At 43.6% G+C, this 27,532-nt stretch overlaps 2 non-coding genes across 2 annotated transcripts; both read left to right on the forward strand.

Annotated features, from left to right (window-relative positions):
• The first annotated feature begins 2,885 nt into the window (after nucleotides 1-2,885).
• Nucleotides 2,886-2,958, forward strand: TRNAM-CAU (transfer RNA methionine (anticodon CAU)). The gene has a single exon. It is a non-coding gene; the product is annotated as a tRNA-Met (tRNA).
• Nucleotides 2,959-8,228: 5,270 nt separating this feature from the next.
• Nucleotides 8,229-8,302, forward strand: TRNAT-UGU (transfer RNA threonine (anticodon UGU)). Its single transcript has one exon. It is a non-coding gene; the product is annotated as a tRNA-Thr (tRNA).
• Nucleotides 8,303-27,532: the final 19,230 nt, after the last annotated feature.

A 27,532-nucleotide genomic window follows, 5' to 3' on the forward strand; every position in this document is an offset into this window, starting at 1 on the left:
CCAAACATGGGGGATGGGGTTTCGGGATAATCATAAACATGAGAATTAGAGAAACGTGGTAAGTCAAATAAACAGAAGTAGATGGAATATTTACCAAATGGCGTTGAGTAGCTATCTAGGATAATAAAGCTGAATATATCACCTGCAACAATAAAATATATTCTAAATAGATGCACATTTTAAAAGACGCGATAAAACCACAAATTACTAACATTGTCAAAACAGACATTTTTATTACTTTGGTGTAGAAAACTAATGTTTACCAAAAATTCAGAAACATAGAAAGTGACTTACTATATTAAAACAATATTCTGCTTAGATATACCCTCATATCCTCAAAAAAATACATGATCAAAGTGAAAGAATCAAATGACCAAACTGGGAAAAATGTGTAAGTTGTGTCATGAGGAGTTAAATTTCCTAATATAAGTACTACACCTCAGCAAGAAAAATTCCAACTGTTGGGGAAAACTTGCAAAGGATATAAATACTGAGTTCATGAGAAAAAAGGACGAGGGGCTCTTGAGTGGCTCAGTTGGTTAAGTACCTGAGTGTTGGTCCTAGCTCAAGTCTTGATTTCAGGGTTGAGTTCAACATACCTTTTGTAAAGAAGAAAGATAAATATTTCTGAAAGTGTGAAAAAATGATAACTCTACTCTAAGAGAAATGCAAAAATGAAACCATGATGGTAATGGTACTTTTTGCCTAATGGATTTGGCAAAACAACAAACAAAAACAACTGTTTCCTGGTGTGTTGCCTACTAGCATTCAAACAGATTGAATTTGCTTCCTATGATTCTTGTATCAAATCTCCACAAGCTCAGCAGCTTCAAGCAACAGATCCCTTTTGTCCCTCCTCACAGTTCTGGAGGCCAGAAGTCCAAAAGTCAGTATAACTGTGTGGTGGATGAACGTGTTGACAAGGTCATACTGGCTATTGAGGCTGTTGGGGAAGAATCGTTATGTAATATTGAGAATATTATATGAAAATAAATGTAAGGAACTTATGACAAAATCTGGAGCTTAGTAGAGATAAATGGCAGTTAATTGTCACCAGCACAATGCTGGTCAGGGTGTGAGGGAAACAGTCCCTTCCCGGGAGCTACAGGAAGATAAATTAGTAACATTTGGGGAAGGCTGACACAACTCATTAAATTACCATCACACAAGTGATTTGACTGAGCAATAGTGCTTTTAGGAAGTTCTCTAATACTGCACCTTTGTGAAATGCGGGTGTAATTTATTGCAACATTGTTTATGTAATTAAATGTGGCTGGTGCAAAGTTGGGTGCTGGTGTGGATCAAGGTAGAATTAAGGTACATTTTCAGGTGTGTGTACTCTTATATTTTTGTAATTGTGAACCAGATGAAGGTTTTACTCATTTCTGTATGAACCTGTTGACCTTAGATATAAATAATTGGTAGTCAGACTGTTCTTTTTCTACGGTCTATAAAGTTGATTCTTGAACTCCAGAGTCCTTCAGTTGTGAGCAATGACGTCGCACTGGCCCTCCCAGGAGGTTGGTGGGATCAGCTAGCCTTATAAAGGTTAGAGGCGGTAGGACTCGAACCTACGCTCTCGACGACAGACCCCCGAGCCTCAACTCAGCGTTCTAGGCCGCCCCGCCGCGCCGTCACCTACGCGCAGCGCTCTGCTTTTTCTGCAAGGTTCAAGCCTACAGGGAGGTTACCCCATCACCACTAACCCTCCCCCCCACCCCCTACCCCCTCCACTTCCACCCTAAGCCCCGTTCTTTTGCTCAAGTGTTCCTCCGGGACCACTGCTCTCAGACCTCCCACAAACCTCACTAGCCAGACTTGTACTGGGGACACCGCGGCGCCCCCGCTTCATGCGCTCCAGGTCCTCGGCCACAAGCCGGGGGTGGGAGGGTGGAGGGTGTCTCCCCCCCGGAGGGCGTCCTGCACTTGCTTTGGTGAAGTCCAGGGGGAAACAGCCTGCAAACGCACCTACCTGCGGGGCCTGCAGGTCCGGGGCGCCGCTTCCCGCCCGGGTCCCACCCCATGCAGGTGCGACCCGCCCTCCGCCCCAACGTTTCTAACCCAGCAGCCCCGCCTCAAGGCCACGGGGCCCCTGCGAATCACTGAGGCTTGCCGGGTCTCAATTTCCTCATCTGTAAAGTGGACTCCGTTAAAAAATTTTTTTGCCTGAAGAAAAGTGGTAGATAGGTTGATTTTGTCAATTCATGTAAGTGCCTACAGAGCACTTCCCAGTAAAGTTTTTATCTTTATTTGTATCACTCATGAGTATTCACTAAACAACTTTTTGTGTCAAGAATTCAGTTTTTTAAGTAGTAGTGTGAAATGTCCCGTTTTACAGGTAAGGAAGCTTTTCCAATCAAGGCACTTATACTGTCAAGAAAGCCACGTGAATCGTTCTTCCTAAATTACTAAGCGGCACTTGGGAGATGTGCGCTGCGGGCGACCATTTGGGAGCGCGGGCATTTCCCACTGCCCTTCCCCCCGGCGCACTGCCCCCAGCCTCGGCGTCCGAGCGCACCTGCTGCCGGGGTTCCCGCCGGGGCGCGCTCCTCTGCCCTGGGGGCGCTGCGGACCGGGACGCGCACGGGTCGCCCGGGGCGGGGGGCGGCGCGGGGCCGGGGGCGGCGGCCCGGGGGGTGGAGGCGGCGCGGTGCGGAGCGGGACCCCGAGGCGGCCCGAGGTGCACGCCCCCGGCTGGGCCCTGGCTGTCCGCAGGCCGCCCTGGGGATGCGGGCGGGTGCCGGGGCACGGTCGCACAGGTGACCTCGCACACGCTCTTCCTTCGGGCGGGCGCACGAGTTTGGGCAGAACCCTGGCTTTTCAGAAACGGCTCCTGGCGTGACGCGGGCGAGAATGAAAGTGCTGCTGAGAGGCCCCGGGTCGGTGCCTTCTTAGCGCAGTCGGCAGCGCGTCAGTCTCATAATCTGAAGGTCCTGAGTTCGAGCCTCAGAGAAGGCACGAGGTTTTTGGCACTTCTCCCACCTGCCCTGAGAAGGAAGTGAGGCCGGGGAGACCGTGACCCGCTTCCCACCCCCCGCCCTCCGCCCCAGTCGCCAGTCGGAGTGCCAGGACGATAAGCTGCGCGCAGTGTCAGAAGCCTGACCCAGGTCCCCTGGGGCTGAGATCCAGAGAGGTGGCAAAGCTGCCTGCCTTCTAGAAGCCGCCGGCGAGAATTCCTTCTTGCCTTTTCCCGTGGCTGGAGGCGGCCCACGTTCCTTAGCTCCTGACAGGACCATCTGGCTCTGACCTCTGCTTCTGTTGTCACATCTCCTCTGACCCGCACCCTCCTCCCACCCTTTCCTAAGACCTTGTGATTACCTTGAGCCCACCCGGGGAGGCCAGCCTCCTCTTCCCATCTCAAGATCCTTACCTCAGTCACATCCTCAAAGTCCCTTTGGCCTTGCAAGACAACACTCAGGTTTTGGTGATTAGGAGATGGAGCTCTCAGGGAGGGCTGGGGCGGGGGGGTGGGCGAGGCGGGGGAGGCTCTATTACACTTAACATGATCTGCCCCCTGGTTCCCAAAGACCTACACCTATCCCACATGAAACAATGCTCACTCCATCCCAATCTCCAGATCTCAACTCAGTTCAGCATGAACTCATCTAAGTGCCCTCCCCAAAGTAGGCATGAATTAGGCTCTCCTGTATAAGCCATTCTGGGCACAATTCCTCTCCAATTACAAATCTGTGTGAGCCACATAGTTATCTGCTCCCCCAGTGCAGGACTGGGACACGTGTAGGATAACCATTGTAGACATTCCCGTTTAAGAGGAATACACTGGAATGGAAGAAGGGTCACCAACCCTAAGTAATTGCAGAGTGAATTCTCCAAATCCCCTTTGGGTGTTCGAAGTTCCGCCAGGCTGGAGGCATGTTCACTTCCATGTGCAGTGGGGGGGGGGGGGTCCATGTTTGCAGCCCATCCCACAGTCATCAGCCTGTTTCCTCACTACCACATGTGGGGAATTCAATGTCCTCCATTCATTTTGTCCTCTCTCTGTGCAAGTTGGCAGCGTGTGTGTGCTCGTGGAACACTCTCAGGATCTTTGTGGGTCTCCCGTGTACACCGTGAAGAGTCCGCGGGTTACACAGAATGAGGACTCTACCAGCACAGGGAGAGGGAACACTTCGTCCTGAAGACATCAGGCTCCCAAGACTGCCCTCTTCCCTGGGAGACTTGATTTGCTGTCAAATGACTGCACCTCCTGTAAGGTGGTCTGAGGGGGCAGTGGTTAAGTTGTCATTTAGATCCCACCTTTACAGGAGTTTTTCTGAGGGTCCATGGGGGTATGGATGAGGAGTGGTCGTGAACCACATCGCCACGGCCTCTGCCTCTTCCCTGTTTCTCTCTTGCCACAACCCGCAGTTTAGGGCAATATCTCCCCTTCATCTAACTGAAACGTGCCTCTCTTCCAGGTCTACTTTTCTGCAATTAAGATTCATCCTCTGTGTTGGAGTTTCTATGGGTTTTGACAAGTGTACCATGACAGGCATCTACTGGTACAGTACTGCACAAAATGATATCTCCCTTGCCCTAAACATTTCCTGTGCCCCCCATATTTATCCCCCTCTCCCTCCCTCCTCCAGAACCCCCTGCAACCACCGACTTCTTTACTGTCTCCATAGTTTTGCATTTTCATAATGTCATCACGTTGGAATCATACAAGGTGATTGGCTTTTCAGATTGGCTTCTTTTACTTCATAATATGTACCTATGAGTCCCCCATGTCTTTTTGTGATGTGGTAGCTCACTTCTTTCTATCAGTGAATAATAATCCACTGTATGGATGCAGCACTGTTTGCTTATCCATACACCTAATGAAGGACAACTTGGCTGCTTCCAAGTTTTGGCAATTATAGATACAGCTGGTATAAATATTTGTGTACAGACTTCTGTGTGGTTTTAAGTTTTTAGTTCATTTGGGTGAGTGCCATGAGGCAATACTGCTGGATCATGTGTTAAGGCTATGTTTCATTTTGTATACACCTGCGAAGCTGTCTTCCACAGTGGCTGTACCATTTTGCATTTACTCCAGCAAGGAATCAGACTGCCTACGACCCCACATCCTCACCAACAATTGGTGTTGTTAGTGTATTGGATTTGGGCCATGCTAATAGCTATCTGTTGGTATCTTATTGCTGTTTTAGTCTGCAGTTCCCTAATGACATATGGTGTTGAGCATCTTTCCATATGCTTATTTGCCATCTCTATATCTTCTTTGTAGAGTTGCCTGTTCAGGTCTTTGCACATTTAAAAAATTGAGTGTTTGGGAGGACATCAAAATAATACAACTTCTGCACAGCAAGGGAAACAATCAAGAAAACTTAAAGGCAACCTGCAGAATGGGAGAACATATTTGCAAATGACATATCTGATAAAGGGTTAGTATCCAAGATTCATAAAGAACTGATATAACTCAACACCTAAAAAACAACCCAGTTTGAAAATGGGCAGAGGACATGAACAGACATTTCTCGAGCTCAGAAGACTTACAGATGGTCAGCAGATACAAGAAAAGATGCTCTACATCACTGATCATCAGGGATATGCAAATCAAAACCATAATGAGATGTCACCTCACAGCTGTCAGAATGACTAACATCAAAGCACAAGAAACAGCGAGTGTTGGCGAAGCCATGGAGACAGGGGAACCCTCTTACACTGTGGGTGGGAATGCAAATTGTTGCAGCCCCTGTGGAAAACAGTCTGGAAGTTCCTCAAAAAATTACAATTAAAAATGCTCTATGAGCCAGGAATCACATAAATACAATCACAGTATTTACCCAAAACATAGAAAGGTGCTAATTCAAAGGATACATGCACTTTGATGTTTATTGCAGCATTATCAACAATAGGCAAAATATGGAAAGAGCCCAGATGTCCATCGATGGATGAACGGATAAAGAAGAGGTTTTATGTATGTATATAACTCAGCCATAAAAGGATGAAATGTTGCCATTTGCAACAACATGGATGGGGTAGAGAGTGTTATGCTAAGCGAAATAAGTCAAAAAAAAGGCAAATACCATATGATCTCACGCATGTGTTTAGCTTAAGAAACAAAACAAATGATTGGGAGGGGGGAACAGAAAAATAGAAAACAACAGAGAGAGCGAGAGAAACCAAGGAACAGACTCTTTAAAAAAAAAAAGATTTTATTTCTTTGTTTGACAGAGAGAAAGAGAGAAACCAAGAAACAGATTCTTAACTACAGAGAACAAACTGATGGTTACCACAGAGGAGGTTTGGATGAGTGAATGGAGGAAATAGAGAGTAGGAATTAAAGCGTACACTTATCGTGATGGGGTAAAATGGTACAAATTGAGTTGTTTCTTTTGTTGTTGAATTTTAAGAGTTCTTTGCATATGTTAGTTATGCAAATCTTAGATATTTGCTTTTCAGGTGTGTCTTTTGCAAATATTTTCTCCCAGTCAGTGGCATGTCTTCTCATTTTCTTAACAGTGTCTTGCAGAACAGACATTCTAAATTCTCATGAAGTCCAACTTAACACATTTTCCTCTCATGAATCATGTTTTTGGTGTCTTTAAGAAGTTTTCACTAAACCCAAAGTCACCTATGTTTTCCTCTATGCTATTTTCTAGGATTTTTATGGTTTTACATTTTAAATTTAGGTCTAGGATCCATTTTGAGTTAAGTTTAGTAAAAGGTATAAGGTCTGTGTCTAGTTCTGTGTCTAGATTCTTTTTGTTTTTGTTTTTTCTGCATGCTGCATCCAGTTGTCTCAGCACCATTTGTTGATGAGACTGTGTTTGCTCCATGTACTGCCTTTACTCAGTGATCAGTTGACTATGTGGGTCTATTTCTGGGCATTCTATTCTGTTCCATTGATCTGTTTGTTTTGTTTTGTTTTGATTTTCACCAACACCACAGTCTTTATTACTGTCTCTTTATGGTAAATCTGAGGTCTAGTAGTGACAATCCTCCAACTTTGTTCTTCAATTTTGTGTTGATAATTTGAGTCATTTCTGTCTACATATAAACTTTTGAATCAATTTGTCAATATTCATGAAGTAACTTGCTGGAATTTTTATTGGCATTGCATTGTTGTGTTGAATCTCGGGCCTGTGGTGGGCTGAGTCTCAGGGGAAGGTTGTGGGGAGGTGTTTGCAAAGTCTGCAGGTGGAAGTCAGAGGGGATCCCACCCCAACCCTGCATCCTCTTCACGGGAGCAGGAGTGGAGCTGGAGTCCTGGTTGTGCGTGCCTACAGGAGCAAGACAGACTGAGAGACAGAGACGTTAACAAGACCCAAAGTTTAGGGAAGGGATCTGTTTGGATTGTGAGAGTCTTGGTGTCCTCCGGGCAAAAGAGGACCAGTCCCCCAGGCCCCCAGCGCACAGCGCGGTCTGGGTGGTCCCGGGATCTCCTCCAACGCCCCTTTCGGCCTCTCAGCCTCATCCCCTCCGCACCTCATCTTCGGGTGTCCAAAATCCCTGCGGGCCAAACCCCCACCCCCACCCCAGTCTCAGGCCCCTAGCACTCATGCACAGCGCGACCAGATGCCACCTGAGAGCCCGGCTCTCTGCGCCCCGGGTACGATCTCGCGGAAGGGGGCAGGCCATTTGGGGGGGTGCAGTGTCGGGGGTGCGAGTGACCGCGGAGCTGCGACCTCACAGGATGGGGTTAGAGGGGAGAAGGCGTCACCTGTTGGGCGAACTGATGACGCACGGCCCTGGGAAGCAGGCCTCGGTTTTGCCGGAAGGGGCAAAGGGATGCCTCCAGGAACCGTACAGACCCTCACCTCCGAAGGGCTGTCCCCGGACCCAGGGAACACTTTGGGTTGGGGGGGCCCCCTCTTCCTCGCCTTCACCCCGAGCACCCTACACCTGTGCCTGTGTCACCGGTCTCAGCAGTGCCCTGCGGTCCTGAGAGATCCTATAACTTAGCATATTGGAAGGTCGCGTGTCTAAGTTACAAAGGAGCAGGTACAGTCCTGGCTAGGCTCTAGTTGGGAAGAAGAGGGGCCTGGCCTTGGGTTTTCCTGAGAGTTGTTCCTGGGTTGAGTGGAGTGTTAGGAGTCCTAACCCGCCAGCTGCGCCCAACCTTTCCCACTTCTATTAGCTCTGCAGCATCTAAGTGAGCAAAAACATCCTCTTGGAGTCTGTCCGTTTTCTTATGAGAGACTGCTCTGCATTCTATGGGCTCTGGCAATACTATTTAATCTAATAGCAAGGATAGATCTAACACAATCATGGCCACCTATATGGGCTCCATGGCTTAGCTGGTTAAAGCGCCTGTCTTGTAAACAGGAGATCCTGGGTTTGACTCCCAGTGGGGCCTTGGCTTTTCTTCTCCAAAATTATTCCGTGTTACTCTAAAACTCTGATCCAATCATTCACATGCAGTTGGGACTGAACATTCTCACTCTCAAGGACCAAGGATGTGTTTCTTTATGATCAAAGTGATAACTGTGAAGAGAAGAAAATGCACTTCCTGTGGCTCTGAGAGCTGAGCAACCCAGAAATCAGTAACTTCCTTTGTGATGTCTTTGCTGAAGTTCCTCTCTTTTTAGGGGAGGAATGGGGGGAGAACAACAAAAATTTTCCCAACTCTTAAAGTCTTTTCCTGAATTCCCATGTAATTAATTAGGGATTCCAGAGAACCCAGCATGCTATGTTTTACATATGATTTTCCAAATACCACTAAATTATAAAATAGTAATGCATATTTTCTTATATGTCTTCAGTATTCAAGGAAGAGTTTCAGTCCCCAAGGAAATAAATAATTGGCCCCAATGGAAACTGAAGTTTAATTCTGCAATTTAAAACACAGAATGATCCTATGATGCAGTGACTCCCAAGCTGGATGTGCATTTAAATCACCTAAGGAACTTGTTAAAAATATAGTTTCTTAAAAAAAAAAAAAAAAAAAGGATCCCTGGGTGGCGCAGCGGTTTGGCGCCTGCCTTTGGCCCAGGGCGCGATCCTGGAGACCCCGGGATCGAATCCCACGTCGGGCTCCCGGTGCATGGAGCCTGCTTCTCCCTCTGCCTGTGTCTCTGCCTCTCTCTCTCTCTCTCTCTGTGTGACTATCATAAATAAATAAAAATTAAAAAAAAAAAAAATATATATATATATATATATATATATAGTTTCTTGGGACTCATCCCCAGAAGTTTTAATTCTGGTTTGGTGAAGGACACAGAAATAAGTACTTTGAGCAAACACCCCAAGTAATTTTGAAGCAAGTGAATTACGTTTGCAAAACTCCATATTACAGAGCTGAACTAAAAGTGAGGTCAACACAGGCCTTTAGCACTTTTATATTGATTCATGAACATCCGCTTACCCTCCTATTATCAAATTAGAATTACTGGAAGTCTACAATATTCCAGGTGTTTGCAGACACACTCCACCTAATCAACCCAACAATCCTGTCAAATATGTGTAATAATCCACTGAAGATGAGGGAACAGGCTCAGTAATGTTCACAGACATGTAGTAAGGACAAAGTGCAGTGTCAAATCCAAGTCTCTGTCTGATTCTGGAATCCATGCTTTTCTCATGATACCTGTCTTCTATTTTATTCAGTCAAGAATTAAGTTTTTGGCCACAGAGATAAGCAAAATTAAGCAACTTAGACTGATCTCAAACCTTGGTCCTATGGGTTAGATTGCCTGAGGTAACCTATTTTCTGTGAAAAAAGACTTGTCCAGTGAGCAACTGCTTGACTCAGGTTTGAAACATGGAAGAGGAAGATGTAAAATAAAACCTTAGAAATCTATATAAGAATTTCTCCTCACAGGAGGTACAGACCATATGAACAAACCAAATTGATCTTCTCTATCTCCTAGGCTCTATCTGCTTTTGCCTGGGACATGCTCTCCTTATCCACCGATTCTTTCAATGTAAATATAGTGTAGTAGTCACCTAGGGCTGCTGTAACAAAATATAACAGCCCGGGTGGCTTCAACAACAGAAGTTTATCTTCTTATAGTTCTGGAGCCTAAAAGCCCAAGATGAAGGCGCTGTCAGAGTCGTTTTCTGAAGAGGCCTCTCGTCTGCTTTGTAGACCTCCACCTTCCTGCTGCTTCCTCACATGGCCTTTCAAGAAGAGAGAGAGGAAGACAGTGAGGTGGTATGACATGACAGCTCCCATTTATCTTTCCCTTCTGATAAGGACACCAGTCTCATTAAGTAAAGGCACCACCCTTATGACCTCATGTAATCTTAATTAAGGCCTTAAAGACCCTATCCCAAATGTAGTCAGGTCGGGGTAAGGGCTTCAACGTATGAGTTGGAAAGGGGGAACACAATTCAGTCCATAACAAGTAGGAGAGGGAGAATTGTATGGCTTTGCTCTGAGTAACAACTTCATCATAAGAGCATCTAATAAGCTAAAGTGCCTGAAGAGGCAGCTTTGTGGATGTGATGAAAGTGTGGAGATAAAAGTATTGTCATGGAGTTGGCAAGGATTTTGCCTTTAAAGCACTTTTTAAATTCCTTCTTCTGTTCTACCTTGTCCTGAAAAGTGACCTGCTCTGAGATATTCTTCATATGATTGAGATGGCTGGAAGTTTTACCCTCCTTTGTAAGAAATAGAAGGAGGACTTAATTTGACTATTACTGTGCTGAAATCAGTTGAAAAAGAGGACCTGAGCCTTGTCTTTAAAGAGCCTTTGGTATGGTTGAACACACCAAATAAACACATCCCCCAAACACTGATAAGAAAACCAATGTTTACTCATGACATTGGCAAAGCATCCACTTGGTGTTTGAGTTCTGAAAATGTGTAAGCCTTACATAGGTGGGACAAATGACACCTTTTGAAGCTTCAAGGTCAACTATAAAATTAAGACAATAATAATACCCATGTCAAGGAGTTGGTAGGAACATTATACGAGACCATTCATGTAAAGTAACTAGGATATATTAAACTACAATCATCATCATCATTAATGCAGTATTGTTTGCTTTCTGAAAATTTTGGGGGTAAATCCTACTCTCCCTTGCTATTAAGATGGGATTGATGAGTGGAAGAACTAATGTAATCTGCAATCATAACCAAAACTGAAAATAAAAGATGGACAGTGTTCCTCCAGAGAGATTCATTTGCCAATGACAGCCCCTCTGGGACCACTGGTGTAATGGGTGAGAACTGGCTTTATCTGCCATTGAATCAGACTTGGAACCTATGCCTCTGGAAAGTACATTCACCCTATCCACCGTATCAAGACCTTTAGTGACTCTTATGGAAGCCCTAGACAGATTGTACCTTCTTCCCTCTCTCAGAATCCAACCCTTTTGCAACCCTTCTCCTGACTAAATTCTATAGCTAATGACACCTGGTTAATACAAGTTCAAATGAGAAGAAGTGTGTTTTTGTGATGTCTCATTCTATGCACATCAGCCTAGATGGCACTGAGTGTTGATCAATTTTATTTTGTTTTGAGACAGAAAATGAAGGTTCCAAATTTTGAACAAGATCAGGCAGGGTAAGATCACTCCATGAGCTAAATGACTTCTTATTATGCCAGACCCAAGGCTATCATTTGTTCCCTTCAATCTCAGAATTATGTCCAAAAGTTCCCATTATCTAGGAGGCAGGAAAGAGAGCAGGTCAAAGTACTAAATACTCTGATTATAAATTTGAAGACCAGACCTTATGAACAATGACCAACAAGCCAAAGTATTGAGGACTGGGGCAGGGAGGTGGGGGCTTGCTGTGGGATCTTGTTTTACTCTTTTCCATCTTGTATGCAAATGCATGAATTTTCCAGCAAGTATAGGTTATTATGTTCTCTGTTTTTGGAGACTTGTTTCTTTGCCACTGCCTCTGCCTCCATATCTGGTCCTGTCCCTGTCCTGAGCCACCCAGGCAACCCATTAATCCCCATTTCTAATACAGTGGAGGAAGTTCTAGTACATTCATCAGGCAAGAAGTGTATGGGGGAATATTTCCAATTTATCTCAACTCTCTCCTTCATAGTTTTGAGAAAGAAAAAGGAGTTTATCAGATTGGTAAACTTATTTTTTAATTAAAAAATTGAAATATATAACATCCAATGTTATATTTTTTAATTTTTTAAAGGGATGCCTGTGTGGCTCAGTCAGTGAAGCATCTGCCTTTGGCTCAGGTGCTTATCCCAGGGTACTGGCATGGAGGCCTGCTTTGGGCTCTCTGCTCAGCCAGGAGTCTGCTTTTCCCTCTGCCCCTCCCCACTTGTGTTCTCTCTCTCTTTAAAAGATTGTATTTATTTATTTGAGAGAGAGAAAGAGAGACTGGGGTGGACAGAGGAAGAGAAAGACAAGCAGACTCCTTGCTAAGTGGGGAGCCCCACATGGGGCTCAATCCCAGGACCCTGAGATCATGACCTGAGCTGAATCCAAGTCGTGGCTTAACTGACTGAGACACCCAGATGCCCCTAACACCATATGTTAATTAAAAATAAATAGAGGTGCTTGGATGGCCAAGTTGGTTTAGCATCCCACTCTTGATTTTGCTCAAGTCATGGTCTTGGGGTGGTAATATCGAGCTCCCTTCCAAGCAGCTCAGCACGGAGTCAGCTTAAGGCTCTCTCTCCCTCTCCGTCTGCCCCTCCCCACCATCTCTAAAAAATAAATAAATCTTTAAAAGATAAAACCATACTAAGACTGGTAAATTTGACAAATGGAACCAAGCATGGTTGGTTGATTCAGTGCTTGACTCAGCCACTTTCTCTCTGGTTGAATCTCACCTGTCTTTGGGATTCATCCCGCTCTGCTTTCACTATGCCTGACCTATAGGCACAGATTCATCATGTGGTTGTGTGTGTGCATGTATGTGCGTGTGCATGTGTGTGTGTCTGTGTCTGTGTGTGTTTTGGGAGGAGAGGTGGGCGTTGTCCATTTGTGCTAGTAACTGATGGGATAAGTGCTCTCACGGATGTAGAAAAAGCAAGATGATTTGATTGCATGACATAAACTGTGATCTTCAAACAATAATGCAAACACATTTTTTGATCATCACTCTGGCATCTATATCCATTTTTCATTTTGTTTTGAATTCAAGAAGAGAAGACAGTGTTATTAATCAACTCCTCTAAAACCTGATAGGTCTTCTGGTCTGATACTTTAATTTTTTATCTGTTTTATTCCATTTCTATATTTTTATTCTATTTTCTAAGAATTTCCCTTTCAAACCTTTTATTTAATCTTTCCTTTATATCATATAGTTTTCTCTTTTTTTAGATTTCACTTATTTATTCATGAGAGACAGAGAGGCAGAGACACAGGCAGAGGGAGAAGCAGGCAGAGGGAGAAGCAGGTTCCATGCAGGGAGCCCGATGTGGGACTCGATCCTGGGTCTCCAGTATCACATCCTGGGCTGAAGGCAGGCACCAAACCGCCAAGCCACCCAGACTGCCCTATAATATAGTTTTCAACCACTATTTCATGTTCTCTAAATAATGCCCCCGGTTTCTAGTAATTCTGCTTGTATTTCAAGGTTATAGTATCTCCTTAATGTTTGAGGTTTTCTCCTTCCTGCATTGTCTCTTATATCTAAGTTCTTTTTTTTTTTTTTAAGCTCATTTTTTTTTGGTCTCTCTATTATAGTTAAAAGCTTTTCTGAGATGTTTGGTCATTCTGGTCCACTCATATTTCAGGGTAAGACACAACAGGGCTGACTGGTAATTTTGTGAATACAAGGAGTTTGTTGATGGCAGCTTTCCCTGTAGTTTGGTCAAGTATGAATGCAGCTTTTCATTTTAAAATCTTCATTTACCAAAAAAAAATAAAATAAAATAAAATAAAATAAAATAAAATAAAATAAAATAAAATAAAATAAAATAAAATAAAATCTTCCTTTGAAAATGTAGGTCTTTTCCTGGACTGTTTCTCAAATCACAAATCCTCCTAATTCCTGTTTAAGCCATCCTGGCATGGCTGTCAACATTCTGATAATTGAGAAAAGTTGAGATTCTCACAAATTGGTGAGTGCTCTGTGATTGCCCCATTTTCATTCTGTCCTCTCCTGTGGGATCAGGTTTGCCTGGTGTCCCCAAGTGCATAGTGCCCCTAGATCACCTTCACAGAGGAGCAAACATGCGGCCTCCTGCAGTCACCTGGTAGCACTGAAGAAGTAGGGGACCTCAGGGTCTAACTGTTCTTAATATATCCCTCCTACAGTCCTCTCGTTTTCACTTCATGCCACAGCTATCACCTTCAAGGTTTGTGGTTCCTCCAATCCTACACCTTTCTCGGTTTCTCCCCTATGAGTCTACTTGCTTTTTGGCTCCTCCCATTGCTCTCAAGGTCTCTGCTTTCCCAGATCATCCAAGACAACCATCACCCAAACACCTGCTTTCTTTCCATCTTCCAAAATCCTGTTGACATTGCTTCTCTGTTGTCATCTCCCTTCTCAACCTCTTCTCCTTTGTGAGTTTTTACCTTTTAAAAAATTATTTTACTGCCACTGTGGTAGGTACGGACAAATACCTTTGTTACGTGCGCCATGTTTAAGCTGAAATCCATATCTAATATGAGATTTTCTTTAGTAGCACTCACCTTCATGATACCATCACCTTCTTGATTCCCGCCTATGAATGATTTCTCCCACCTCTAAATTCTCTTCACCCTTTACCTGTACATCTAGGATGGCTGTTAGCACATTTTTAGTTATTCTTACTTATTTATGCGCATGTAGAGAGGTACTGGTGTATGATATCCTTGGAATGAAGGATAGATCTGGTTAGTTTTCCTGCCCTGCAGTGCCTAATATTATGCCCTATGCTTGGTAGGCATAAAAGTGATGTTAATTTAATGAGTGAATGGATAAATAACTGTAAATGGATCAACCAAAATATTCTGATTTTAAATATTAAGGCTATATGCTATGTCTTGAGAATTGTGCATATGTTAATTTTCTCTTGTATGCATTTCCTCTTATGAAATATCTTGCTTCCATGAATAGTTTATAAGGTCTTTAAAGGAAGAAGGGTTATTGCTGGATCAAATGGTAAGAGTATGTATGGTTTTGTAAGAAACTTGCAGGCTATCTTCCAAAGTGGCTGCACCATTTTGCATTCCCACCAGCCATGAATATGAGTTCATATTGCACCACATCCTTCTCAAGATTTGGTGTCATTGTTCTGAATTTTGGCCATTCTAGTAGTCATGTAGTGGAATCTCATTGTTCTAATTGCATTTCCCTGATGACATACGTCTTAGCCCATTTGGGCTGCTGAAACAAAATGCCCAGGATTGGGTGGCTTATAACATTTTTCTCACAGTTCTGGAAGTTGGAAAGTCCAAGATCATGAGACAGGCATATTTGGTAAGGAACCACTTTTTGATGAGCAGATAGCACCTTCTAGCTGTAACCTCCCATGGTGAAAAGTACAAGGGGTCTCTGGGTTCTCTTTTTTTTTATTATTATTTTTTTAATTTATGATAGTCACAGAGAGAGAGAGAGAGAGAGAGAGAGAGAGAGAGAGGCAGAGACATAGGCAGAGGGAGAAGCAGGCTCCATGCACCGGGAGCCCAACGTGGGACCCAGGATCGTGCCCTGGGCCAAAGGCAGGCGCTAAACCGCTGCGCCACCCGGGGATCCCCTGGGTTCTCTTTTATAAGAGCACCAATCCCAGACATAAAGGCCCACCTTCATGACCTAAGGCCTCCCAAAGGCCCTGCCTCCTAACGCCATCTCATTGGGAATTAGGTTGTAACATATGAATTTGGTGAAGGGGGTGAATAAAATATTTAGTCTATCGCAACATATGATTTGGAACATCTTTACGTTTGCTTATTTGCCACCTATATTTCTTCTTTGATGAGCTAAGGACTTTGGCCTGTTTTAAAATTGGGTTGTTGGGGCAGCCTGGATGGCTCAGGTGGTTTAGTGCTGCCTTCAGTCCAGGGCCTGGTCCTGGAGACCTGGGATCGAGTCCTACATCAGCCTCCCTGCTTGGAGCCTGCTTCTCCCTCTGCCTCTCTCTGTGTGTCTCTCATGAATAAAAAAATAAAAATAAAATAAAAAAAAAAACCTCCTCCTATGTATCTTACTACATTGGAAGGAACACTTTAAAAATAAATAAATAAAATTAGGTTGTTTCTTTATTGTTGAGTTTTAAGTGTTATTTATATATTTTGAATAACAATCCTTTATCATATATGTCTTTTGCAAATATTTTCTCCCAGTCTGTAGCTTCTCACTTCATTATCTTGATAGGGATAGCATTGTCAAGCATGGCAGCTTTATTAGACAAAAGAAATGTGCCTTTGCTAGAATGGGAGGGTGGGTGGTGCGGAACCATGCATACCCTGGATGCCACATATATCCTCATTCCAATTCTTGGAATCCCATTCTTTCCTCACCAGTCCCCTGACTAACGAGATCTTCAGAAAATTTCAACCCACTTTCTGGTACCCGGTTGTAAACAAAGAAAATAATTCTGATAACTTAAGCAGAAAGAAGATATTTTAAGAGTAGTAGTTCACAGAATTGATGTGAATGGTAAAGAACCAAACTTCACAAACAAGCAGAAGGGAAACAAGGTACAGCCAAAATCCCATTCCAGAAAGAGACTACATAGGACACATCCTTTACTGTTGCCACATGGGACATTAATCAGGAAGGCATCTGCTCTGACAATTCCTTTCCCCCTCCTCATTCTTTTGCATCCTTTTACCAAGATTCAAATCCTGTGTTGAAGCATCTGATGACCAAATGTAGATCACATGCACCCTTAGCTGCAAAGTTGCTGGGAAAATACACTGCCCACCTCCCTATGGCTTCTTTAATCATACAAAAGCGCCATAGCCACTAATGCCGCTAACCTATCACACAGTGCTTTGATTTAGGGGGGAAAATATATATATATATAAACTTCTTGGGATGTCTAGGTGGCTCAGTGATTGAGAGTCTGCCTTTGGCTCAGGGTTTGATCCTGGGGTTCCAGGGTCAAGTCTCACATCAGGCTCTCCATGAGGAACCTGCTTCTCCCTCTGTCTATGTCTCTGTCTCTCTCTCTGTGTCTCTCATGAATAAATAAATAAATAATCAAAAAAACTTAAAAAAAGAAACTTCTCTACTAAAAACATTCTCTACTGAAAGGATTTTCCAAAATCCTTTATAATGTATATATTATACTTTTATAATGTAACATTATATATAATTATTAATATAATATTATATATAATTATTAATATAATAATTATAATAATATATTATTATTATTGCAGCAAGAAAGGGTGGATTGTATTAATCTCATAATATGAAATTCAAAACTGGGTGAAGTTTAGGCAGGAAGGAGGGCAGGCAACGAGTTTGCAAGTGGCAGTGAGTATTAAGAGAAACATAGACTCCATCTCCAGGCCCACAAGATGAGTGATATAGGGAGAAAATCGACCACTTTAGAGGTCTACAAAGGAAACAAGGTCCTTGTGGAACATTCAGATTTTAGTGAAAGCAAGGAGATGATAGGTCCATTCAGGGAAGAGAGTGAGGCTGTATGTGATTACGCTGAAAGACAATTCCAGGGGGTACAAAGGAAAGATAATCTGCAGCTCTTTCTGCTAATGTTAAATTCTTCCTATTTAGTAATCAAAAAAATTATATTAATATAATTATTATATTCATTAATGTTATGATTTCTATTGGGAGTGTAACCTATCTCTCCGCCCCCCAAAATGTATATTATTTTCTCAAAACTTCTGCTAACTTGGGGTTTTTATTTTTTATTTATTTATTTATTTATTTTTTAAATGCTATCTTTTTTTTTTTTTAATTTTTATTTATTTATGATAGTCACAGAGAGAGAGAGAGAGAGAGGCAGAGACACAGGCAGAGGGAGAAGCAGGCTCCATGCACCGGGAGCCTGACGTGGGATTTGATCCCGGGTCTCCAGGATCGCGCCCTGGGCCAAAGGCAGGCGCCAAACCGCTGCGCCACCCAGGGATCCCTAACTTGGGGTTTTTAAATCACTCATATCTTCCTTGATTTTGGCAGGTGTCTCCCATCAAAATTTAATGAAGCATATGAATGAAAGTTTCCCAGAGGATTTCATTCTTATGGACTTTGCCAAGTACCCTTGGTTGGGTCTTCCTCTCTTCTTTGCCTTTCTCATCTCCTACATGTGCACAGTTGGAAAATATTGCTATTATTCTGGTTTCTCCACTAGATTCCCAACTTCAAAGTCCTATGTATTTCTTCCTCATGAGCCTCTCCTTTTTGGACCTCTGTTTCACCACCACAACTGTACCCCAAATGCTATTCAACTTGGTGGGCCCCAACAAGAACATTATTTATATAGGCTGTATGGCCCAGGCCTATATATTCCACTGGCTAGGCTGTACTGAATGTGTCCTGCTTGGAATCATGGCCTTAGACTGCTATGTGGCTGTGCTTAAGCCTCTGAGGTACTCTGTAGTCATGGACCACAAGCACTGCTGGCAGCTCTCCGGCGCTGCCTGGCTCAATGGTCTGGCAAATTCACTGCTGCAGTCCATACTCATGGTCCAGCTGCCCCTGTGTGGGAACCAGGAGCTAGACCACTTCTTTTGTGAGCTGCCTGGGGTTATTAAGATGGTTTATGTGGACACCATAATCAACGAGGTTACTTTAGCTGTGGTGGCCACCTTTCTGATAATGGGTCCCCTCTCCATGATTCTTGTCCCTTATAGTTGTATTGCCCAAGCCATATTTCGAATCCCCTCTGTTGATAAGAGACTTAAGGTCTTTGACACTTGTTCTTCACGTTTCCTGGTGGTATCTTTATTTTATGGCCCAGGAATCTACATCTATATGCAGCTTTCGGGGGATAGCTTTCAAGACCTTACCAAAGTTCTAATGCTGTTTTACTGTGTTATTACTCCTATGGCCAACCCATTCATCTACACCCCGAGGAGCAAGGATGTTAAAGAAGCTTTGAGGAGACTTCTCAGAAGAGCCTTTTAGTACAAAAGAATATGAGAAAATGATGCTTTATTCTGAATTGAAAAGCCCAACAATAATCTAAGATATGTCCTCTTTTAAATATGTTTCACCAAAATCATACTCAAAAGTCAAGTCAAGAAAGTTTTCATGAACTGTGCTTACCAAGTACGTTGGGGTTTTCCTACACCAGCCAATTCTCTGGCCCCAACTGGGTGGCCTACAATGTAATTCAATTCTCACACTACTCAGAGTTAGCAGAGACTCCACAATTCAAGAGCTCAGTCCCACAAAAGCGGCCTCCACCTTGGACGCCAATTGCAAGTCCAGACCACTTGTACTTGTGACCCAGCAGCCAAATAAAATGTTCCTACAACCCCATCTTCAGATTTGATAATTGGCCAGAACAGTTCACAAAACTCAAGGAAACACTTTGCTTACTTTTACCAGTTTGTTACTAAAACATACAACCTAGGAGCAGCTGAGTGTAAGAGGTGCATATGGCAAGGTTTGGCAGGGAGGGATGGTGGGTGAAGTGTTCATTCACTCTCAGGGCATGATGCCTCACAGTACCTCATACCTGGAAGTTCTCCAAATGCCATTGTTTTTTTGTTTGTTTGTTTGTTTGTTTGTTTTACAAAGGCTCCACTACATGTTTGATTAAATCATTGGCCATTGTAAATCATTGGCCATTGGTGATTGACTCAATCTCCAGCCTCCTCCACTCCCCAGAGTCAAGGGAGGGGGCCAAAAGTTCCAACCCTCCAATCCCGGTTGTTTCCTCTGGCAATCAGGCCCTTCATCCTGAAGCCACCTATGGGCCCACCAAGAGTCAGGTATGGTTGGATTGGCTTGTTATGAATAACATAGGATGCTCCTATCACTCCATCACTTGGGAAATTCAAAGTTCTGTGTCAGGAACTGGGCACAAAGATCAAATACATATTTCTTATTCTCACACTTCGCTTATGAAAATAAACACCCTTGTTTAAAAAAACACAATTATAACATGCATTGTTAATTATAAAAAAATAAATGTAAATCAAAAAGTTGGTACGGTAAATACTTAATTTGGGTCTATTCTTCATACCATAAATTACAACAAATTAAATTTAAATCAAAAGGTTAACATTATAAAAAGCTTTTCATTAAAAATAAAATACTTTACTGTCACAGTTGTAGAAGAGAATTGCATTTCTGACAATTGAATAAATAGAAAGACCAAACAAGATGAATAGAAATGATAAAGATGTGTGTAACACAATAAACACAAAACAACATAAAAAGTTGATAAATATACAGATATCTTAGGTATAGGAAACATAGGCATACCTTTATGTGACAAAACTTGGTCTTACAAACAAGTTTTTAAAAGTGCAGACGAGGTTGCAAAGTGACATGGACTTTTAACTCCTGCTAATACAAACTGGGAAATGTGACACACATATGAAGGAAAGTTGATGGATCTTAGAAAGTAATATTTTTTATTTATTTAATCTTATTTATTTGTTTGACACAGAGAGAGAGAGAACACAAGCAGAGGGAGTAGGAGAGGGAGAAGCAGACTCTCTGCTGAGCAGGGAGCCCAACTTGGGGCTCCATCACAGGACATGACCCAAGCCGAAGGCAGATGCTCAACTGACTGAGTCATCCAGGCACCCTAGAAAGTAATATTTTTTAAATGTGAGCAATACTTTAGAATATAGGAATTAGTTTTATCCCGTTATCTGGAGGGAATAAATAGCACCCTAGAGAAAGAGATCTGAGGGCCAAGGATCAAGGATAAGCTTGGGAAAACTTTCTCTCCCATGTGACATGAGGCCATCCTGGTCTTCATTTTGAAAAGCTATAATGACTGTTGCTCTTTGAAATATGAGATGTTACAGCCTTTTGGAAAGCAATCTAACAGCATCTTTCATTATTAAAAATACACTGGTGGTTCAGTTTGTTAAGCATCTGATTCTTGGTTAATGCTCAGGTCATGATCTCTGGGATGTGGGATCCAGCCCCACATCTGGCTCCACTCAGCATGGAGCTCATTTGTCCCTCTCCATCTGCTTCTCCACCCCCCCCCCCGCCCACACACACACTCTCTTTCTCTCTCTCATAAATAAATAAATTGATTAATTACTTAAAAAAATCTTTAAAAAGATATATATATACATATATATATATTCTTCCATCCAGCAATCTTACTGTGAGAACCTATCCCCTAGAAATAAAATCATATGTGTGCAGAAGAGATCATGTATAAGAATGTTGCAAAAAAAGAAATGCTGCAGACTTGTTCATTATAGCAAAAAATATATTTTAGTATGCTTATTGATAGTAAGTTAGCTATTAAAATAAATGCCTTGAGACCATTAAAATAATGCTTAAGAACTATTCCAGATGATTTGCAAGGATCTACCTGGATGCCAGGGGTTCTTTACAGGTTAATACTCACGAATTCAATACTCACGATAACTGTCTGATGAGTGTACTATTATTTTTACTTTACAGATAAGGAAAATGAGGCACACAGAGATTAAGTAACTGCATTCTGTAGGGGCCAAGGGCAGGCTGCCTCAAGACATGCTCCCTAAGCATGATGATTATTTTGAGTTAAAAAGCGATTGAAACCCAGGAGATTCAGGAAAAGCTCTTTACCTCCCCCACAACTGCCTAAACATAATGTAGATAGAGGTCCTGCTTCAGGAAGGGAGGTGTCACCACGGATAACAACATTATGGTGCATTATGGTGTGAACTAGGTATGGTGGACAGGGGGGAACCTAGCAAGGCCAGTTTCATCAAGGTCCTCTATGCCCCAGTATTTCTGAGTGGCCAAGAAAACATTTGTTTACCAAACAGTTACTCTTTTTCATCTTCCTGAGGATTGCATTCCTTCCCTGTGAGTCCCAGACCCCTACCAGGTTCTCCTTTGTTGAGGACATTTATATCTTATTTTGCTTGACTGTCTTTGGAATTTCATGTCTGTGTGACTTCCCCACTTGTAGGCTATCAAATTTGATTTTCTATGGTTCATCTCTAAAGGAAATTTATTCAAACCCCACCCCCCCTTCCCCCAGCCACCTTACAGACAAAACTTACAGGTGTCTACACTTGGCCCTACCCCATTGCTTTTCAAGTGCCCTACATCTTGGGAAAATCGACTCCACGTATACAAAACATTCTTCTCTAGTCTGACCACAACCCACATCCCAAGGAGCCCCTGCAGAGCCCCGAGAGGACCTGCCCCTCCCGCTCTACCTGGCCAAGAATGGACCCCCCTGTCCCACCTCCACCGGCGCTCCTGCAACCCTCTCACATCCTTAAAACTCCGGGCCAGCCTAAAAGAACCGAGCCCGCAGCTCTGCGTATCTGGGCCCTCTCCTTCCCCGGAGAGAATCAAATCCGTCCTGCTCGTCGTTCCACTCCTGGTGCAAACCTCTGGCCCCCGGTCACCGGCCACCCCAACAGTCTCATCTGATTCTCCGTCCTCCTACAAGGGCCTCCAAGGCGACAGGGTATCCAGAGCACTAAGCGGGGTTTCCAAGTCGAGCTCGGACACCGAGCTATCCCACTGCAGGGTGCGCCAGGCCGGGGGTCACGTGAGCAGGAAGGAAAGGCGGAGGAAGGGGCTCGGGAAGAACCACACACCCGGCGGGAGGGGGCGGTGCAGGCTCGGGGACCCGCAAGTGCCGAGGGGAAGATGCACACAACCCCGGGGTGGGGGCGGGAGGAAAGCATCAGGAACCGCAGACCGAGCGGTCATTTCCGGAGCAGCCCCGCCTCGACCCGGGAGCGTGGGTGTGGGGGGCGGTAGTGTCCTGGGTGCTAGTGTCCTGGGGAGGGGGGGCAGGCATGTACCAGGCGGGGCGCTGCAGGGGCCTGAGCCGCGGGAGGGGGACCCCGCGGGGCTGACGTCGGGCGCCGCTCCGCTGTCCAGCGCGGGCGGGAAGCCAGGGACTCCGGGGAGACGCGTGGCTTTCTTGGAGCCGGTGGGTCCCTGACACACAGAAAACTTTTCTCCAACCCTGGGGTCAGAAATGATTTTGGAACCAGATTTGGAGGGATTGTTTGAAAAGCGTGGTGCTTATATGGTGTTTTAAACGCATAGCACCTCAGGAGTCTAGGGCAGCCGCGTGTGCAAACGTGTTAGTTCTGTAACAGAACATGAATCACACTAAGACTATAAGCCTACTGTCATTTCAGGACAAGTTTTGTTAATAAACTTATTACTTTGAGAATTGCCTTCTGGTAACTTAAAGAAAATGCTCTTGGTTTTCAGAGCATTCGGGAAGTTCACAACTGTGGACCTATTAATGTTTTCACTGCTGTATTTGTCTAATCATTGATGGCTTACTATGTATCATGCACTGCTCTGGCACCACCTGTTTGTGTTCTGAACAGACAAAGCCCTGCCTGTGTTATTGTGGGAGTGAGGAGTAAACATACAACCTCCGGTGGTGGTGAATGATACAAAAAACATTGTAGTAGGATAAGAGAGTGATGGTGGGTGGAGAGCTATTTTATACAGCACGATCTAGAAATGTCTCTTGGAGGAAATGCTTTTTGAGCATGCTGTAATCAAATGAGGGAATATCCCATGCAAATATCTGCATAAGAGCATCCCAAGCAGGTGTCGAGGCCCTCAAGTAGAACACATTTGACACGTCTAAAATTGAAGGGGATTTTATTGGGGTAGAGTGAGGACAGGAAAGACAAGAAGGAAAAAAGATTACTCTTTAATTTCCAAAATAATCATTTAAATTTTCATTACCAAGAGTGTCAAATCCTTAAATCATCTATGTCACTGTTAGCAAAATTTCAAAAACTTCTTCTGTTGTGTTTTTCTTAAAGTATCCTGGGCAACCTTTAATAGTACATGTAGATTTTCTTTTTTAATTGGTGGCAATTTTTCATCTTAATACTTTTCTATATTCTGTGAAAGGGATTCTCCTTGGGGTATAAAGCCATCCGCAGGGACCCCTCACCTGAGAGAAGATGGCTACGGAGCTCATCATCCAGGATGGAAAATAACAAGAACCTGTAATAGTAAATAAAGATGGAGGAAGGTAAGTATTTGTACAAGAAATTGACTTGCAGAAGAACAGCCAGTCCAGTCAGGAGCTCTGCGCCTCAGGCAGTTCTGCTACCAGAAATGGGCCCTCACCCGGCTCTGGGAGCTGTGCCAATGCTAGCTGTGCCCCAAGACCCACAGCAAGGAGCACACCTTGGAGCTGCTGGTGCTGGAGCAGTTCCTGACCATCCTGCCCGAGGAGCTCCAGGCCTGGTTGCCAGAGTAGTACCCCAAGAACAGGGATGAGGCTGTGTCTTTGTTGGAAGATTTGGATAGAGAGTTTGATGATCCAGGATTTCAGAAGACAAGAGCAGGTGTTCTGTGGTGGCAAAGTGCAGTATCTGCGGGTTAGGTTAATAGGAAAGCAGTGAGATTGCTGGGAGTCCACCCCCCATCATGGTTCATGGTTTCTGTCTCTCCCTTGTTCTGAGTCCTTGAGTCCTTTCCCCAATCCTGTCTCCATGGGAAATGTTTCCTGAAGCTTTAGCTCTGATTCTCACAGCAGCTTCTTCCGAAGCCCAGTAGTCCCTGCTTGTCTCCATGGCACATCCCAAGCAGATGGACAGGAAGTGCTCTGGGAGGAGGTGATGTCCCTGGGAGCCACACACCAGTCACGAAGTTATCCGCTCCAGCACATGCAGACCCTGCTCCAACATGCCTCTCTGAAACCCCATTCCCAAAAAGAGAGAGGTGAGGACAAGAGGAGGAGACTCTCTGGGGAGATGTGTTAGGGGAGCAGGCTCTTTCTTGGCCAATCAAAGCCGTCCGTGACAGCTTACTCATGGGTGCTTCTGCCTGACTCACCCGAAATCCTTACTGTCTCATCTACTTCTCTCTTTACAAAGTACAGCCTTTATTCTTGGCCTTCAAAGCAAAAGGAGTTTGTTTTTCAGATACCTATTTATGCTTTTTATTAAAGCACTGAATTATCACATCAGCCTGTTGCTTCTTACAACCACCTCTCCTTTACCTCCTCAGTGTCTTGCCCTACCCTCTGTCTCTCTAAGTTTTTTCTACCCATCAAGGATAAAGCCACCTTTTAAACCTTTCACTTTGACTGCATTTCTGTCTTCTTCCACATTAAATTCTCTCCTCTTTTCATGCCAATACTTTCCCTTTCATTTCACTCCAGTCTGCATTTGGTACCTTTTCCTTTCCACATTCTCGACATGTCATATATGCTTTCCATTTACAAACTACCCCCATTTTATATCCTGATCCCCTTGACAGTCTGTCTAGATAATAGCAATAAAGTGACCAGAAGAGCCAAGAAATCAGTCCTTTTCCAGATTTCCTTTGAATTCAGGTACAATCTTCATTTTAATGAGTTTGGTGGAACACTTATCTCCTTCAGGCCAAATTTCACTAAAACTGTATTTTTCTGTTGTGTTCATAAAGGAATACTGATCTTAGTTAATATGAGGGAATTATTAGTTTACACTGAATCTGCAAGCAATGTCCTATTTGGGGGAAGATTAAGACAAAGAATTTTCTTTCCAAGCAATAGAATAAATACGTTTTGGCCTTTCCTCTATAATTGTATTTGAATGCAGTTTGAAGTACTCTTCATACCCTCAGACTTTTAACAAATGCTTTAATAATTTGTGCCCTTTTCATGGTAAAGATTGCTCCCGATCCTACGTTAGTAAGTACGACATAAGTTATTTATTTTAAGATGTGTTTATCTCACCTTTCCTCTCTAGCACTTTCCTTAATTGAGCTGAAGAGATATTTATCAGTTGAGGGAACATGACTAAGAAAGAGACAAATGGTCCCTTGGTGTGTAAGACTCCATCAGTTCAAACAGGTGACACTTCCATTTTGTTTGCTTTTATTTTTTTTTTTTAATTTTATTTATTTATGATAGTCATACAGAGAGAAAGAGAGAGGCAGAGACACAGGCAGAGGGAGAAGCAGGCTCCATGTGCCGGGAGCCTGATGTGGGATTCGATCCCGGGTCTCCAGGATCGCGCCCTGGGCCAAAGGCAGGCGCCAAACCGCTGCGCCACCCAGGGATCCCTTGTTTGCTTTTAAATGTGTAAAACTTTCTATTTAAAAAAAAGCTGAAAAAGAAAGGGACGTTTCAATTATCTATTTCCTATTTTAGATAATGAGACCAAGCCTGAGACTGGGAAATTGGCTGGAAAGCAGGAAGTATCCAAAGAAATGGAATCACAGAAGATGATACTCCATAGAATCTGCAGAGGTAGGAATATTTTTCTGTTTCTCTATTTTGGAGACCTTCATGAATGCAAGGACAGGCTTGGCAGGTGTCAAGGAAATTCAGAGGAAGGACGACAATATAATGTGATCGGTGTGGGAAAAGCTTCATGCACAGCTTGAAGTTCTTGAACATCAAATAATCCACACAGGGAAAAGCCCTTTCAGTGTCAAGAGTGTGGGAGAACCTTTAGTCAAAACACAACCCTGTTTAAGTACCTCATAATTCACATGGGTGAAAAACAGTATCAGTGTAATCAGTGTAGTAAAAATTTTAGTCCAGGCTCAGTCCTTAAACATCAGAGAAACATTAAACATCAGAGAAATCACACTGGGGAGGAACTGAACGGGTGCAGTGAATGTGGCAAAACCTTCAGTAACAGCATAGGACTTGCTGTGGCAAGCAGAGATACCATAGCTTAATAAAATGTTATCAGTGCCGGGAGTGTGGGAAGGCTTTTAGGGAAAGTTCAGACTTCACTCAACATCAGCAAACTCATACAGGAGAAAAAGCCTTAGAATGCAGTGAATGTGGAAAAGCCTTCAGTGTAAGTTCTGACCTTAATAGACATTACGGAATTCACACTGGGGAGAAACCCTGAGTGTGATGAGTGTGGGAAGGCCTTCCATTTGACCTCAGGTCTCACTGAGCACCAGATTATCCACAACAAAGAAGAACTCTACATGTGTAATAAGTGTGGAAAATCCCTCAAACAGAGGTCAGGTCTCTTTCAACATTAAAACACACACACACACACACACACACACACACACACACACACACAACTAATCAAAACCCATTGCTTTAATTATTGTAGTAAAATTGTTGGGCAGCATTTGCATTTAGGCAAGTCTCCCATGCTTTCTGGGCATCTGTGAATTATGGGATTAAAATAGTAGAATCTGGGCAGCCCCCATGGCGCAGCGGTTTAGCGCCGCCTGCAGCCCAGGCGTGATCCTGGAGATCCTGGATCCAGTCCCATGTCGGGCTCTCTGCATGGTGCCTGCTTCTCCCTCTGCCTGTGTCTCTGCCTCTCTCTCTTCGTCTCTATGAATAAATAAATAAAATCTTAAAAAAAATAAAATAAAATAGTAGAATCTCTCAAAGGTCCCTTCCACCTCGAAAAGTAAGTGGTTTTTGTGAATACCGTCAACCCTCTATATTTAATTCCTAAACATTCAAAAGTGTCCTCCACAAATTTGTCCCAGGATTTCCGTATTACTTTCCTTTTCTGGTCTCACTTTGCCTAGCTACCCAAGTACATTCCAGCTTCCATGTCTGTCTTCCATTCCTCCCCCTGCCCTGAATACCCCCCTTTTTTTTTGGAGGGGGCATTGATTCCCTAAGTTTATGTATGTCCTGCTGTAACCCCA

The sequence above is a fragment of the Vulpes vulpes genome, chromosome 12 (genome assembly GCF_048418805.1).
Source record: "Vulpes vulpes isolate BD-2025 chromosome 12, VulVul3, whole genome shotgun sequence".
NCBI lineage: Eukaryota > Metazoa > Chordata > Mammalia > Carnivora > Canidae > Vulpes > Vulpes vulpes.